This window comes from Phyllobates terribilis, unplaced genomic scaffold (genome assembly GCF_046119375.1).
Source record: "Phyllobates terribilis strain yellow unplaced genomic scaffold, ASM4611937v1 Scaffold_11__3_contigs__length_659146591, whole genome shotgun sequence".
Taxonomy (NCBI): Eukaryota; Metazoa; Chordata; class Amphibia; order Anura; family Dendrobatidae; genus Phyllobates; species Phyllobates terribilis.
This window is the reverse complement of record NW_027362771.1, coordinates 498,051,687-498,069,400: the sequence shown is the minus strand read 5'-3', so window position 1 is coordinate 498,069,400 and position 17,714 is coordinate 498,051,687.

Here is a 17,714-nt window from a genome sequence, read left to right as displayed (position 1 = left end):
AGCCTCTTCTTATGTCAACCCTTCTGGTATCTCTGTGGCGCCCTGCTACGCACAGGTGCCACAGAACCCAGTAGGGTGCATGGATGGACTTCTCCACAAGAGGCCCTCACACATTCACACACCTCCACCCTACCACCTAAGACCAGCAGAGGGAGCCCGGATAGGGATATATATACTGGAGGGTTTAGTGAGGTAGGGAGAGTGCTGGCGCCAAGAGATCAGTGAAGAAGCAGCATGCAGGCTGCTGTGCTTAGGCGAGCCAAGGCCTACAGCACGAGTTGAAGCCTAGTGAGGGCCCCAAGTGTGGCCAACGGCAAGGAGGAAAGGAGAGAGGAGTTAAGGGGGCAAAGGAGCGTACCAGGCTCACCCCGAAATATACACCGGACACCGGGTCCGCACCTACAGGGTCCTTTACACCTAGTAGGGACCACCGGACACCTGGAGGACTACAAGTCCCAGATCGACCAACGCTGACTACAGTACCAGGGCTAGGAGTTACGGAGGCCCCAGCGTCCAGGGAGAGTGATCTCCAAGAGAAGTCCCTATCACCTGGTCAGCAGGTGCAAGAGAGAGAGAGACAGTAATTAAGCCAGGCCTAACTCCAGGCAGGTCAGAAGCTTAGCAAGTGGTAGCAACGGATCAGGAGGCCCTATACCCGCTCACTGGGGTGAGTCCAGAAGTGCACCCTGCCTACTGAGTACCCTGGACCATACCTGCAACTACACCAGTAAAGGTACCGAAGCGAACCCCCGTGTGAGTGTCCGTCATTTCTCCCTGACCCGTCCTGGCCATCTCTCACCTGTACCACCATCCATTACCCCACGCTGCCCTGAGGCCCGCTCCACCTGTGGGGAGCCATTCCATCATAAGCAGCCCTAACATCAGCCTCAGAAGACTGCTCCGCAGTGGCGTCTCCCTTTAGCCGCATTCCACAGGTGGCGTCACGAACACTTTACAAATCCCCTATAAATAATCCCCTTTTTGGTGACCGCCCTGGGCCACGGACCAGGCCAGCCACCATGACATCCTCCACCGGCATCCATAGGCCCGGCTGCCGAGTACCCTACGGTTCTGTGGGCGAGTCATCCATCTGGCGTCACGAACAGGATTCCGTGCCCATTGCCACCGCGTACTGTGCGCCTTTAAAGGACTATAACAATTCCTGTGGTGAAGATTTCCCGCCATTCCCGAGATTTCCCGCCATTGTCCGCCATTTTCCTGTCGCCGCGCGGGAAGAAGAGGGGCGTAACCGCGGGAATCGGAGGGGTGTAACCGCTGGAAGCTCGCGAAGCCCAGGACATGCCCCGCCCCTGACGCAGAACCAGGAAGCGTCAGGTCCTGGAAGGAGTCCAGAGGACGCACTGACGTCAGACGCGAGCGACGCAAGGTCCTGGAAGAACACCGTCGCCCGTAGAGCTGCAGCCTACCTGATAAAAAGTGTAGAAGGTAGGCTGCGGTTTGCTAGGGGGGCGCAACCATGGCCGACGACCAGCAAGCCGCCGGAGCACCGGTTAATGCTCCTGATGCCAAACCTGCGCCCGGCGCTGCACAGGCCGGAGCAGCCGCTCCACCAGCAGGGGTTGTGACCCCATTGATACCCATGGTCCTGCCGTATATCCCTGGAGCGAAATGGCTTCCCCAGTATGATGGCAAACCATACACCCTGTCTGGATTCAAGAGAAAAATATGCGGTGTACTGGACATGTATTCTATTACTGGTAAGTAGAGAGCCGCTGTTGTGCTGGGACAATTGACTTGTGCCGCAGAGCGGGAAGTTGAAACTTGGCCAGCCACAGACCAGGAATCAGTATCCATCATCTTTAAGAGACTGCAAACTGTGTTTGAAAACCGCACTGAGACAAATCTCCGGATGAGGTTCTACCACTGTGTCCAGAAACCTGAGGACAGTATCCGGGACTATGCCTGATGCTTACAGGAAGCCTTGCGGGCCCTGAAACAGGTTAGTCCAGCCAGCATACAAGATGAAAATAAAATGCTGACGGAACAGTTCATCCGGGGGTTGAGGTCCCAGGAGGAGAGCAGAACTGTACGGTGGTGGGCTTTAGATCATCCAGACGCCACCTTTGACACCCTGAAGGACATGGCTATTAAGGGTCTACAGCCCCTGGAAACATCAGGGACTGCTATCCAGCATTACCAGGGTGGTGCCACTCACTGCTCCTTCATTAACGGCTGAAACAAAGACACAAACAGTGCCCCCTAGCGAGCTGGACAGCATGCGCTCTGAAGTGCGCCAGCTAAGTAAAACCCTGGTCACTGTCCTGAGCACCCTGCAGCTACAGATGGAGCCTGAGCCGGAAGGAAGGATCCTATTTGCCGACAGTCCAGAGGATTTCCCCTGGATGAGGAGAAGAAGGAGGACAACGCCACCCCGGAGGAGGACAACGCCACCCCGTGGGAGGACCAACGACCATCGTGGCCCTCCAGGAGGCTTCATCTGCTGCCGCTGCCACAAGGCAGGCCACACAGCGCGGAACTGTCCTTTAAATGAGCAAACCCTGGGGCCGAGGGCCGACACCCAGGAGTAAATCAACCAGGCCCATCAAGCTGGTACCATCGGTTTGTAGGAGGAAGGCCTTTGCTGTCCATCGTGCTGGACGGTATAGCCACACCTGCATTACTGGACACCGGCTCACAGGTAACCATCATACCTGATGTCCTCTACAAAAGGTACTGGTCCGTAGATGAACTCCAGCCGCCAGCCCCGAACCTCTCTGTGCATGCCTCTAACAACTTCCTCTTAACATAGTAGGGGTTAAGGGCGTGACAGGGAAGGTGGAGAGAGCGGAACTAAAGGACCAAGGACTGATTGTAGTGAGTCTAACCCGGGTGATACAGACCTGTATATGATACTTGGTACAAATATTGTTGGTAACTGTTTGGGAGAAGTGTTGATTTTGCTCCAACAGATTGCTGACACTGCCAAACCAGGCTAGAGGAAGGTGCTCCTGAGAGAGATACGAGCCCTCCTGTACCAGCAACAGGTAAAGCTAACAGGTGGTGAGATTGGTAATGTACGGGTGACAGACCCGATACCCATTGTGATTCCCCCAATGAGTGAGATGCTGACTTGGTGTAGGGCAGCAATAGGTCTCAAGGGACAAAACTACCAGGTGGTAGTGCAGCCCATTAGCTCAGAGCACAGACCTACACTCTTAACTGCTAGAGGGGTAGTTGATGTATGCAATGGGAGGGTACCCATACGTCTCCTAAATTGTGGGGAGGATGAAGTTAAATTACCCAGATACGCCACTGTTGCCAGGTTGTATACTGTGAATGATGACGCCATACACTTAGTAGAGTCTTTAACCTCATCTGACACAGTGGAGGGTAATGACTCAGAAACCCAGGTGGGGGATTGGTGTCAACAGCTCCATGTTGGGACTGACGCCACTCCTGTCCATCAAAAACAAGGTGTACACAGGGTGGTCCAGGAATACAAACAGGTATTCAGCAAACACCCACTTGATTTTGGGAGGATTAAAGGGGTACAACGCCATATACCCACAGGTGACCATCCACCCATCAAAGAACGTTACAGGCCCATTCCACCAGCACACTACCAGAAGGCGAAGGAAATGTTGCATGACATGAAGAAAGCAGGGGTAATAAGAGATAGCTGTAGCCCCTGGGCAGCTCCCCTGGTCCTGGTCAGGAAAAAGGATGGAAGCATGAGGATGTGTGTAGATTACAGACAGGTAAACCACATAACACATAAAGAAGCATACCCTTTGCCCCGTATAGAGGAATCCCTGGCTGCACTAAAGTCTGCAAATTACTTCTCTTCCCTTGACCTCACTAGTGAGTAATGGCAAGTAGCAGTTGCTGAGGAGGACCGGGAGAAGACGGCCTTCACTACCCCGATGGGGCTCTGTGAGTTCAATAGTATGCCGTTCGGACTATGCAACGTCCCTGGAACGTTCCAAATATTGATGGAGTGCTGTTTGGGACACCGTAACTTCGAGACCGTGCTGCTATACCTGGATGACGTGATAGTGTACTCGAGGACATATGAGGACCATCTGAAACACCTGGCGTAGGTATTTGAAGCATTGTCCCGGTATGGGATGAAATTGAAGCCTTCCAAGTGCCACCAGCTCAAACAGAAGGTCCAGTATCTGGGGCACATCGTCAGTCCAGAAGGAGTTGCACCAGACCCGGAGAAGGTCACTGCCATCCAGAAATGGCCGGAACCGAAGAATCTCAAGGAGGTACGTCAGTTCCTGGGACTGGTCGGGTATTACCGGAGATTTGTAAAGGACTACACCAAGAAGGCAGCGCCTTTGCAAGATCTCCTGGTAGGACAGTCCAACAGAGGCAAAAAAAACCCCTTCCAGTGGGGTAAAGAGCAGGCTGAGTCCTTTGCAGTGATGAAAGAGATCCTGACTGGCGTAGAAATCCTGGCCTACCCTGACTACAGACAACCTTTCCTGCTGTACACTGATGCCAGCAACGAGGGACTAGGAGCTGTGTTAAGCCAGAAGCAGTATGGCAAGGAGAAGGTGATTGCCTATGCCAGCAGGAAGCTTCGTCCAACCGAGAGGAATCCAGAAAACTAAAGCTCCTTCAAGTTGGAGTTCCTGGCCTTGGTCTGGGCCTTCACTGAATGATTCAAGCACTACCTAGCCTCCACTAAGTTCATGGACTATACTGACAACAACCCCTTGACACATCAAGAAACAGCCATGTTGGGAGCCATGGAACAGCGTTGGATGGCCCGACTGTCAAACTATCAGTTCACCATCAAATACCGAGCAGGCCACAAGAACGCCAACGCTGATGCCCTATCCAGAATGCCTCACCAGTCGGACATTGAAGAAGAAGTGGATGACCTGGAGGAGATTGAGCTACCTGCCTTCCACAGAAATGGGATGGTCCACGAGCACCGCACCTCCAGGAGGTATCATGGTAAGACACTAAACCCTTTACCTCACCACAGTTGGAAGGAGACCCAGGACAGCGACCCGGTGGTCAGCTGTATCAAAGAATTGATAACCCAGGAAGGTTCCTCCCTGGAGAAGGACGCTTCTCCACAAGCCAAGCAACTGTGGAATGATAGAAGCCTGCTGTTTATCTACAGAGAGAAGCTGTGCCGAAGGTATGTCAACCCTATGACCCATGAGATGGTATGGCAGATCGTAGTGCCCAGGACAGACATCCAGATGGTGTTGGAGGCCTACCACGATCAAGCAGGGCACTTTGGCTGGAAGAAGCTGGAAACCCTCCTGAAGAGTCGGTTTTATTGGGTTGGAATGCTGAGTTCCATAGAGAGGTGGTGCCGAGATTGTGGACCATGTAGTCTCAGAAGAAAAGACTACAGCAGCCAGAAAGCACCCTTGCAGTCCATCAAGACAATCCAGCCCCTGGAGATCATCACTCTGGATCACGTCAAGCTGTCACCCAGCAGGTCAGGCTACTCCTATGCCCTGACCATGGTGAATCACTACTCCCGGTTCCTGGTGGTAGCCCCCATCAAGGATCTGACAGCAGAAACTGCAGCAAGGACGTTTCAAGCATGCTTCTGCAGGCCCCATGGACACCCGGATAAGGTGCTGATGGATCAAGGCCATGCCTTTGAAGCCGAGCTGTTCAAAGAGTTTTGTCATCTGTACGGGTGTAAGAAGATTCGGACTATGCCATACCACCCTCAAACCAATGGCCTATGTGAAAAGATGAACAATATCGTCATAGACCTGCTGAAGACTTTACCTCTACAAGAAAGAAATCAGTGGCCAGACAAACTACCTGACCTGGTAGATCTGTACAATCACATACCTGTGAGTTCTACTAATTGTACTCCAGTGTACCTCATGAGAGCAAGACCCGGAAAGTTGCCCATGGACCTGGAGCTTGGAGTGGTAGAGCCAGAAGCAGATATGTCCACTGAAGACTGGGATAAAACTCGACAGGAGCAGTACAAGAGAGTACAGGCCTGTGTCGAAGACAGTCTAAATAGGGTGAGAGATAAGCAGGAAGCACAGTACAACAAGAGTGCACCAGCAGAACCCTTAGCACCTGGAGAAGTTGTGCTGCAGCGAAAGAGAAGAAGTCACAAACTCGATGACCAGTGGGAAAGAGAGCCTTACACTGTGTTGGATTCCAGGTTCGACAATAGAAACACCTGTCTAATCAGTAAAGATGGAGGTAAGACAGTTGCAGCAGTCTCAAGAGACCATTTAAAGTTGTGCCCAGGTCTATGGAAGCCACAGGAAGAAGTACCTCCTATAGTAACTGAAGAACCCAAAGAAGATGTACTCCATGCTGTCTTAGGAGATTTCCCGGCAGATTGGCCTCAACTGGACGGAGCTGTAATAATACCTGTGATGCACTTCTACCAACAGCCAGAAGACCCTCCACTGCAAGTAAGACCTGTAAGTGCCCCAGAAGAGCCTGCTCAGGAAGAATCCCCGGAAGAAGGATCACCGGTAGAAGCAGAGCCAGAAGGCCCAGTAACCAGTGTACTTGCCAGTCCCATAGAGAGATTAAGACAGTTCTACAATTTGCCCACACGTAGATCTGACAAGGTAGCAGACAGTGCAAACACAGACGTCAACAACACCCCAGTACTCCGTAGGTCAACACGCAGTACAAAAGGCCAGGTCCCTGCCAGGTATAAGGAGTAAGTTAAAAATACCTGCAGTGTAAATAGTTACCCAGTTGTGCATTGCTTACTGTCATTGCTTATTGTATAAGCTGAAATTTATATGTGCATTTAGTTACCCGTAAGGGTATAAAGGCTTGTAGGCTGAGGACTGTGAGCAGCCCAAAAACTGTCCTGTAAATAGTTGCACTCCCTGGAGTGCCCCTTAAGTGACCACAGAACAAAAACCCGTTTGGTGTGGCCGAAGATGTGGTCCAGCACCTGGATCACCTATTCCCTGTAGCCACGCCCAGGGCCTACTTTGAGGGTTTTCAGGCGGGTCCCTCATGTTCCTTCTTCGGTGAAATGGACACCAGGTTAAGGGACTTACTGTAACTGTATTAATGTTATTGTAATTATAATTGTTATTATTGTTGAAACCTGTTTTGCAAAAATGCCTCAGTCCAGGTGTACTGAATTGTACTAGGGGGGAATGTGGCGCCCTCTATGCACAGGTGCCACAGAACCCAGTAGGGTGCATGGATGGACTTCTCCACAAGAGTCCCTCACACATTCACACACCTCCACCCTACCACCTCAGACCAGCAGAGGGAGCCCCGATAGGGATACGTATACTGGAGGGTGGAGTGAGGTAGTGAGAGTGTGCTGACGCTAGGAGATCAGTGAAGAAGCAGCACGCAGGCTGCTGTGCTTAGGTGAGCCAAGGCCTACAGCACGAGTTGAAGCCTAGTGAGGGCCCCGAGTGTGGCCGACGGCAAGGAGGAAAGGAGAGAGGAGTTGGGGGGGCAGAGGAGCGTACCAGGCTCACCCCAAAATATACACCGGACACCGGATCCGCGCCTACAGGGTCCTTTACACCCAGTAGGGACCACCGGACACCTGGAGGACTACAAGTCCCAGGTCGACCAACGCTGACTACAATACCAGGGCTAGGAGTCACGGAGGCCCCAGCATCCAGGGAGAGTGATCTCCCAGAGAAGGCCCTATCACCAGGTCAGCAGGTGCAAGCGAGAGAGAGACTGCAATTAAGCCAGGCCTAGCTCCAGGCAGGTCAGAAGCATAGCAAGTTGAAGCAACAGATCAGGAGGCCCTATACCCGCTCACTGGGGAGAGTCCAGAAGTGCACCCTGCCTACTGAGTACCCTGGACCATACCTGCAACTACACCAGTAAAGGTACCGAAGCGAACCCCCGTGTGAGTGTCCGTTATTTCTCCCTGACCTGTCCTGGCCGTCTCTCACCTGTACCACCATCCATTACCCACGCTGCCCTGAGGCCCGCTCCACCTGTGGGGAGCCGTTCCATCACAAGCTGCCCCAACATCTGCCTCAGAGGACTGCTCCGCAGCGGTGGCTCCCTTTAGCCGCATTCCACAGGTGGCGTCACAAACACTTTACAAATCCCCTATAAATAATCCCCTTTTTGGTGACCGCCCTGGGCCACGGACCGGGCCGGCCACTGTGATAACCCCCACCGGCATCCATAGGCCCGGCTGCCGAGTACCCCACGGCTCTGGGGACGAGTCATCTCCAGTATTAAATCGTATAGACAGCAGAGTGAGCAGCCTCTCCTGTTATTGCCTGTATTAGATCAGAAAGACAGGGTGGGCAGTAATGTGAGCAGTCTCATCTTGCCTTAAAAATTTTGGTTACTCTGATATTAAATCACATCTTCCTATGCATGAAAGGAAGGGGCAGAGCTTATACTGCACATGCATGCATTAGTCCTAAAATTCTAGGACAGGTTTCTGTCACTGAATCAAGCAGCAGACATTTTAATTAAATGGAGACTACCTCCCTAGATAAAACAATTTCAATGTGCCAATTATATGTGCTTATGAATTAGTCCGTAATGACATTTTCATTAGTTAGTTATTTTTTATCAATTCACCGAGAGCCCCCTTTAGTTTGGGGGACAGACTCCTTAAAATGGCATATATTTTAGCAGAACTATGTTCCTATCTAAACTTATATTCTAAACCACTGTATAACATAGAACACTCCATATCACTAGAGTAGGCATATGGTGGGATATGAATTCAGGGCACCAATTTTTCTCATAGAAATGACTTGAATATATTTAATTATAGAAAACTCTATATAACTGGTGTAGTCATATGGTGGGATTAGCGTTGAGGGCATAAATCTTTGTGGTAGAAAGTGGATTCTAGACTGGAAAAACATAAAAGAGAACATTTCATGCTGTCTATTGTAATTTTCTTCTGTCGTTCGTACTGGAATATTTTCCTTCCATATTTCATTTTTTTTTTCTAAAACAGCACTAGAGATATTCTGGATCAGCAGAGCGTTTAGTGTTACACCCCCATATGAATTGGTTTTTGCTGAAGTATTTATTCCACCTGCTACATCGTATATGGGAATGAGTTCCTTCTCATTGATCATCCTAGCATTTCTTGTTAAAGCCTTGGAAGCCCAATCCACCCAGATCATACTGGTCTCTCATGAGTGTGACATCTTATGGTTCATTTTCATTCTCAGCCAATGTTGTAAAATTCTCTGATCCTCCAAAAGACAAATCTTAGTTCTCCCTTTACTGCAAAGAATAGAAGGTCATTTAGGTTAATGTAACAACCCATCTATCTGAAAGACACAGTTCACACCCATACTGCTGTGGGTGAGGATTTTTCACATCTCTAAATAAATAACCACCTCTTTTTTTGGCTTAGCAAAGCAATTATTTTTACAGTTAAACAGCGACAAGGCAGCTGTAGACAGTGGCGGTTCAGAGAAGCTAGCATCAAAAGAGTACATGATGCAATTATATAAACTGGTCAGAAATGCTAGCCAACATGTTTCAGCAATTATTCCTAAACACTGAACAGTTTATTGATTTTGCTCCTCGATTTTCCGCTGCCTCCAAGAGCCTTATGTTGGAAAATTGTGGAGGTATTTCTCGCATTAACCTGTTCCTACATATTTAATTCATGTCATGGTAAATATATTATGAATAATAAAAATTGTGACAACTGCTTTGTTTCCTGGAAAATGAATGGAAGGTTGTCACGTCACCACCCTTGTACTTATTATAAAGTAATGGATTTACGCTCCTGTATGAAGCAAATGTCCACGATTTTTGTTTATGTCATGTTCTTTCTTGGTCTAACATTCTGTGCCTATTCCTTTCTTATTATATTTTTATAAAATAATGTTATAGAACTTGAATTATTATTTTATCCTGGCCAAGGAGAAGGTCCTCCGTTATTCTGCATGGTTTCCAGACCCAATATAGTCAATAAACTATCTTGTTCCAAGAATTCAGTTAGTCTCTACATATTGTTCTTCATTTCCTGTTGCTTTTGTTGGTCCTGTTGGTGTTAACCCCTTAAGCCCCGCGAGTGGTTTGCACGTTAATGACCGGGCCAATTTTTACAATTCTGACCACTGTCACTTTATGAGGTAATTACTCTGGAACGCTTCAACGGATTCCCCTGATTCTGAGATTGCTTTTTCGAGACATATTGTACTTCATGATTGTGGAAAAATTTCTTCGATATCACTTGCGTTTATTTGTGAAAAAAATGGAAATTTGGCAAAAATGTTGAAAATTTTGCAATTTTCAAAATTTGAATTCTTAAGCCCTGAAATCAGAGCGATATGTCACACAAAAGAGTTAATAAATAACATTTCCTACATGGCTACTTTACATCAGCACAATTTTGGAACCAAAATTTTCATTTGTTTGGGAGCTATAAGGGTTAAAAGTTGACCAGCGATTTCTCATTTTTCCAACAAAATTTACAAAACCATTTTTTTAGGGACCACATCACATTTGAAGTCACTTTGAGAGGTCTTTATGACAGAAAATACCCAAAAGTGACACCATTCTAAAAACTGCACCGCTCAAGGTGCTCAAAACCACATTAAAGAACTTGATTAACCCTTCAGGTGCTTCACAGGAATTTTTTGAATGTGGAAGAAAAAAATGAACATTTAACTTTTTTCACAAAAATTTTACTTTAGACCCAATTTTTTTTATTTTCACAGGGGTAACAAGAAAAAATGGACGCCAAAATTTGTTGTGCAATTTCCCCTGGGCACGCAGATACCCAATATTTGGGGAAAAAACACTGTTTGGGCGCACGGCAGGGCTCGGAAGGGAAGGAGCGCCATTTGACTTTTTGATTGTATAATTTGCTTGAATAATTAGCGGACGCCATGTTGTGTTTGGAGAGCCCATGTGTGCCCAAACTTTGGAGCTCCCCCACAAGTGACCCCATTTTGGAAACTAGACCCCCGAAGGCACCTTTCTAGATGCATAGTGAGCACTTGGAACCCCCAGGTGCTTCACAGATTGATTCGTAACAATGAAAAAGTGAAAAAAAAAACACTTTTTCATTTTTATGAATCAATTTGTGAAGCACCTGAGGGTTCCAAGTGCTCACAATGCATCTAGATAGGTGTCTTGGGGGGTCTAGTTTCCAAAATGGGGTCACTTGTGGGGGAGCTCCAATGTTTGGGCACACAGCGGCTCTCCAAACGCAACATGGTGTCGCTAACAATTTGAGCCGATTTTCCGTTAAATTTGTTAGAGGACACCATGTTGCATTTAGAGAGTCCCTGTGTGCCCAAACATTGGAGCTCCCCCACAAGTGACCCCATTTTGGAAACTAGACCCCCCAAGGCACCTATGTAGATGCATAGTGAGCACTTGGAACCCCCAGGTGCTTCACAAATTGATTCGTAACAATGAAAAAGTGAAAAAAAAAACACTTTTTCATTTTTATGAATCAATTTGTGAAGCACCTGAGGGTTCCAAGTGCTCACTATGCATCTATATAGGTGCCTTGGGTGGTCTAGTTTCCAAAATGGGGTCACTTGTGGGGGAGCTCCAATGTTTGGGCACACAGCGGCTCTCTAAATGCAACATGGTGTCCGCTAACAAATTTAACGCAAAATTGGCTCAAATTGTTAGCGACACCATGTTGCGTTTGGAGAGCCGCTGTGTTCCCAAACATTGGAGCTCCCCCACAAGTGACCCCATTTTGGAAACTAGACCCCCCAAGGCACCTATCTAGATGCATAGTGAGCACTTGGAACCCCCAGGTGCTTCACAAATTGATTCGTAACAATGAAAAAGTGAAAAAAAAAACACTTTTTCATTTTTATGAATCAATTTGTGAAGCACCTGAGGGATCCAAGTGCTCACTATGCATCTAGATAGGTGCCTTGGGGGGTCTAGTTTCCAAAATGGGGTCACTTGTGGGGGAGCTCCAATGTTTGGGCACACAGCGGCTCTCCAAACGCAACATGGTGTCGCTAACAATTTGAGCCGATTTTCCGTTAAATTTGTTAGAGGACACCATGTTGCATTTAGAGAGTCCCTGTGTGCCCAAACATTGGAGCTCCCCCACAAGTGACCCTATTTTGGAAACTAGACCCCCAAGGCACCTATCTAGATGCATAGTGAGCACTTGGAACCCCCAGGTGCTTCACAAATTGATTCGTAACAATGAAAAAGTGAAAAAAAAAACACTTTTTCATTTTTATGAATCAATTTGTGAAGCACCTGAGGGTTCCAAGTGCTCACAATGCATCTAGATAGGTGCCTTGGGGGGTCTAGTTTCCAAAATGGGGTCACTTGTGAGGAGCTCCAATGTTTGGGCACACAGCGGCTCTCCAAACGCAACATGGTGTCGCTAACAATTTGAGCCGATTTTCCGTTAAATTTGTTAGAGGACACCATGTTTCATTTAGAGAGTCCCTGTGTGCCCAAACATTGGAGCTCCCCCACAAGTGACCCCATTTTGGAAACTAGACCCCCCAAGGCACCTATCTAGATGCATAGTGAGCACTTGGAACCCCCAGGTGCTTCACAAATTGATTCGTAACAATGAAAAAGTGAAAAAAAAAACACTTTTTCATTTTTATGAATCAATTTGTGAAGCACCTGAGGGTTCCAAGTGCTCACTATGCATCTAGATAGGTGCCTTGGGTGGTCTAGTTTCCAAAATGGGGTCACTTGTGGGGGAGCTCCAATGTTTGGGCACACAGCGGCTCTCTAAATGCAACATGGTGTCCGCTAACAAATTTAACGCAAAATTGGCTCAAATTGTTAGCGACAACATGTTGTGTTTGGAGAGCCGCTGTGTTCCCAAACATTGGAGCTCCCCCACAAGTGACCCCATTTTGGAAACTAGACCCCCCAAGGCACCTATCTAGATGCATAGTGAGCACTTGGAACCCCCAGGTGCTTCACAAATTGATTCGTAACAATGAAAAAGTGAAAAAAAAAACACTTTTTCATTTTTATGAATCAATTTGTGAAGCACCTGAGGGATCCAAGTGCTCACTATGCATCTAGATAGGTGCCTTGGGGGGTCTAGTTTCCAAAATGGGGTCACTTGTGGGGGAGCTCCATTGTTTGGGCACACAGCGGCTCTCCAAACGCAACATGGTGTCGCTAAAAATTTGAGCCGATTTTCCGTTAAATTTGTTAGAGGACACCATGTTGCATTTAGAGAGTCCCTGTGTGCCCAAACATTGGAGCTCCCCCACAAGTGACCCTATTTTGGAAACTAGACCCCCCAAGGCACCTATCTAGATGCATAGTGAGCACTTGGAACCCCCAGGTGCTTCACAAATTGATTCGTAACAATGAAAAAGTGAAAAAAAAAACACTTTTTCATTATTATGAATCAATTTGTGAAGCACCTGAGGGTTCCAAGTGCTCACAATGCATCTAGATAGGTGCCTTGGGGGGTCTAGTTTCCAAAATGGGGTCACTTGTTGAGGAGCTCCAATGTTTGGGCACACAGCGGCTCTCCAAACGCAACATGGTGTCGCTAACAATTTGAGCCGATTTTCCGTTAAATTTGTTAGAGGACACCATGTTTCATTTAGAGAGTCCCTGTGTGCCCAAACATTGGAGCTCCCCCACAAGTGACCCCATTTTGGAAACTAGAACCCCCAAGGCACCTATCTAGATGCATAGTGAGCACTTGGAACCCCCAGTTGCTTCACAAATTGATTCGTAACAATGAAAAAGTGAAAAAAAAAAAACACTTTTTCATTTTTATGAATCAATTTCTGAAGCACCTGAGGGTTCCAAGTGCTCACTATGCATCTAGATAGGTGCCTTGGGTGGTCTAGTTTCCAAAATGTGGTCACTTGTGGGGGAGCTCCATTATTTGGGCACACAGCGGCTCTCTAAATGCAACATGGTGTCCGCTAACAAATTTAACGCAAAATTGGCTCAAATTGTTAGCGACACCATGTTGCGTTTGGAGAGCCGCTGTGTGCCCAAACATTGGAGCTCCCCCACAAGTGACCCCATTTTGGAAACTAGACCCCCCAAGGCACCTATCTAGATGCATAGTGAGCACTTGGAACCCCCAGGTGCTTCAAAAATTGATTCGTAACAATAAAAAAGTGAAAAAAAAAAACACTTTTTCATTTTTATGAATCAATTTGTGAAGCACCTGAGGGTTCCAAGTGCTCACAATGCATCTCGATAGGTGCCTTGGGGGTTCTAGTTTCCAAAATGGGGTCACTTGTGGGGGAGCTCCAATGTTTGGGCACACAGCGGCTCTCCAAACGCAACATGGTGTCGCTAACAATTTGAGCCGATTTTCCGTTAAATTTGTTAGCGGACACCATGTTGCATTTGGAGAGCCGCTGTGTGCCCAAATATTGGAGCTCCTCAACAAGTGACCCAATTTTGGAAACTAGACCCCCCAAGGCACCTATTGAGATGCATAGTGAGCACTTGGAACCCCCAGGTGCTTCACAAATTGATCCATAAAAATGAAAAAGTGTTTTTTTTTCACTTATTCAATTTTACGAATCAATTTGTGAAGCACCTGGGGGTTCCAAGTGCTCATTATGCATCTAGATAGGTGCCTTGGGGGGTCTAGTTTCCATAATGGGGTCACTTGTGGGGGGGCTCCAATGTTTGGGCACACAGGGACTCTTCAAATGCAACATGGTATCTGCTTACAATTTGAGCCGACAATTTGTTAGCGGATACAATGTTGCATTTGAAGAGTCCCTGTGTGCCCAAGCATTGGAGCTCCCCCACAAGTGACCCCATTTTGTAAACTAGACCCCCCCAAGGCACCTATCTAGATGAATGATGAGCACTTGGAACCCCCAGGTGCTTCACAAATTGATTCGTAAAATTGAATAAGTGAAAAAAAAACACTTTTTCATTTTTATGGATCAATTTGTGAAGCACCTGGGGGTTCCAAGTGCTCACTATGCATCTAGATAGGTGCCTTGGGGGGTCTAGTTTCCAAAATGGGGTCACTTGTGGGGGAGCTCCAATGTTTAGACACACAGGATCTCTCCAAACGCGACATGGTTCCAATTTGTTAGCGGACACCATGTCGCGTTTCGAGAGCCCCTGTGTGTCTAAACATTGGAGCTCCCCCACAAGTGACCCCATTTTGGAAACTAGACCCCCTAGGGAACTTATATAGATGTGTGGTGAGCCCACTGAACCCCAGGTGCCTCTCAGAAATTCATAATGTTGACTTGTGAAAATAAAAAAAAAACATTTTTTCCACAAAAATGCAAAAAAAAATATTTTCACAAGGGTACTAGGAGAAATTGCACCCCATAAGTTGTTGTGCAATTTCTCCTGAGTACTCATATACCCCATGTGTTGGAAAAAAACTACTGTTTGGGCGCATGTAAGGGCTCGGAAGGGAAGGAGTGACGCTTTTGATCGCAGACTTTGATGGAATGGTCTGCGGGCGTCATGTCATGTTCTCAGAGCCCTTGATGTGCCTAAACAGTGAAATGCCTAGCAAGTTCCCCCTTTTTGGTAGTGTCAGTTGATTTTTGAATTTTGTAATGTAGTGTTATACATCAGTTGTGTAGGACAATCTGACGAACTCTACACAACTGATGTATGACAACCTGACGAACACTACGTCAGCTGTGCAGTGTTCGTCAGGTTGTTATACTTCAGAAATTAATTCAATAGTCCATCGAAGTATGGTACCTTTTGAAGCAGTCTTTCATACACAGGCCAGGTTTGTCAGGGCAGGTGTCACATTGGTAAATGGTGTCCTTGCGTATTCCACTTTTATAACACACTCGGCACCTCTTTTGTGACTTTCCTTTTTTTCCGCTGTGAGGGATCTGCCCTGGGAAATGCTGGCCTGGTACAATTCTTGGTCCTTCAATTCCAGAAGTACTGGGGCCCTCTCTGTCACCGCTGCCAAATATCAGGGCCTTGATAACTGTTTCCTGAAACTGAAGGTATGACGCAGAAGTCTGGCCTGCACATTGTGACAGAAGGAAAGCATTGTGCATTGCCATCTGTACAATGTGCACGGCCAGCTTCTTGTACCACACTCTGGACTTTCTCAAAGCACTGTATGGCTGGAGGACTTGATCAGAGAGATCAACTCCCCCCATGTACTTGTTGTACCCGACTACACAGTCTGGTTTGACGACCTGTGTAGTGGAACCTCGTACAGTGCTGAGTGTGCTGCCATCACCATGTATGGTGGTCAAGAAAAGGACATCCCTTTTGTCCTTGTACTTGACCATCAACAGGTGGTCGCTACATTGGGCTCTGCTCTCACCCCTTTTGAGCAGCTGCCCAATTAGCGTCTTTGGGAGGCCTTTCTGAATTTTGCGGACAGTACCACAGGCTGCGGTACGTCGCGCAGAGAGGGACTGGAAGAGCGGGATACTTGTATAAAAGTTATCCACGTAGAGGTGATAACCTTTATCAAGCAGTGGGTGCACCAAGTCCCACACAATTTTCCCACTCACTCCCAGAACAGGGGGGCATTCAGGGGGTTCAATCCGGGAGTCCTTCCCTTCATAAACTCTAAACTTGTGAGTGTATCCTGAGGTACTCTCACAAAGTTTATACAGCTTGATCCCATACCTTGCCCTCTTACTGGGCAGGTACTGCCGGAATCCAAGCCGCCCCTTAAAAGAAATTAAGGACTCATCCACACAAATGTCCCTTTGGGGCACGTACACTTCACCAAACTTGTTGTTGAAGTGTTCGATGACCGGCCGAACTTTGAAAAGACGATCAAAGTTCGGGTCATCGCGTGCAGGACACCTTGCATTATCTTGGTAATGCAAGAACTTGTAGATGGCCTGAAAACGTGTCCGGGGCATGACCATTCGGAACACTGGAGTGTTATACAAAACGTCAACACTCCAGTATTGCCGAAGCTCGGGCTTCTTCAAGATCCCCATAAGAAGGACCAGGCCCCAAAACTTCATCATTTCTACTGCGTCTACAGGAGACCAGTTAGAAAATGATGAAGAGGGGTTTTGTTCTAAAAATTGATGAGCGTATAAATTAGTTTGGCCCACCATGAGGTTTATAAAATCCTCAGAGAAAAAGACTTTGAAAAAGTCTATTTCTGTGAGGCCGGTGGTGTCAAACTTGATTCCTGATTCCGCTACGAAATCAGGAATCAGCGGCTCATAATTTTTGGGGGGCGAAGTCCATATAGGCTCAGTAGTGGGGGGCGCTGGAACATCTCTCCTGCGACGACGGCGGGGCGGGCCAGCAGAACCTGAGGAAGAGGAGGAAGAAGAGAAGGAGGAAGACGACGAGGAGTCGGAAAAACAAAGAAATGTGGGATCCTCACCCTCACTGTCAGTGTCGGAGGCAAGAATAGCGTATGCCTCCTCCGCTGAATAATGAGTTTGGGATGAGCAGGACATTGTTTGTGGTGCGTGTGTGTCAATTCTTTGAGAGTGTGTGTGTGTCAGTACTTTATTTAGAGTATGTGGAAAAAGGAAATACTGTATGTGGTGCAAACAGCGAGCACGAGTGTGGATTGGTGAACTATGCCACCGATCAATACTCTGCGGCTGCTGGATGTGCGCACAAATGTGTGGGGAGTGGGAAGAGGGGAATTGGGTTGGATGAGGGGAGATCAGATTACTTACCAAAGTCCTCTCTGTTCTTTCAGGACCGGGAGCCCGTAGCAGGAGCCCGGCGCTGGTGACCGGGAGCCCGGAGCAGGAGACCGGGGGCCCGGAGCAGGAGGCCGGGGGCCCGGAGCAGGAGACCGGGAGCCCGGAGCAGGAGACCGGGGGCCCGGAGCAGGAGACCGGGGGCCCAGAGCAGGAGACCGGGAGCCCGTAGCA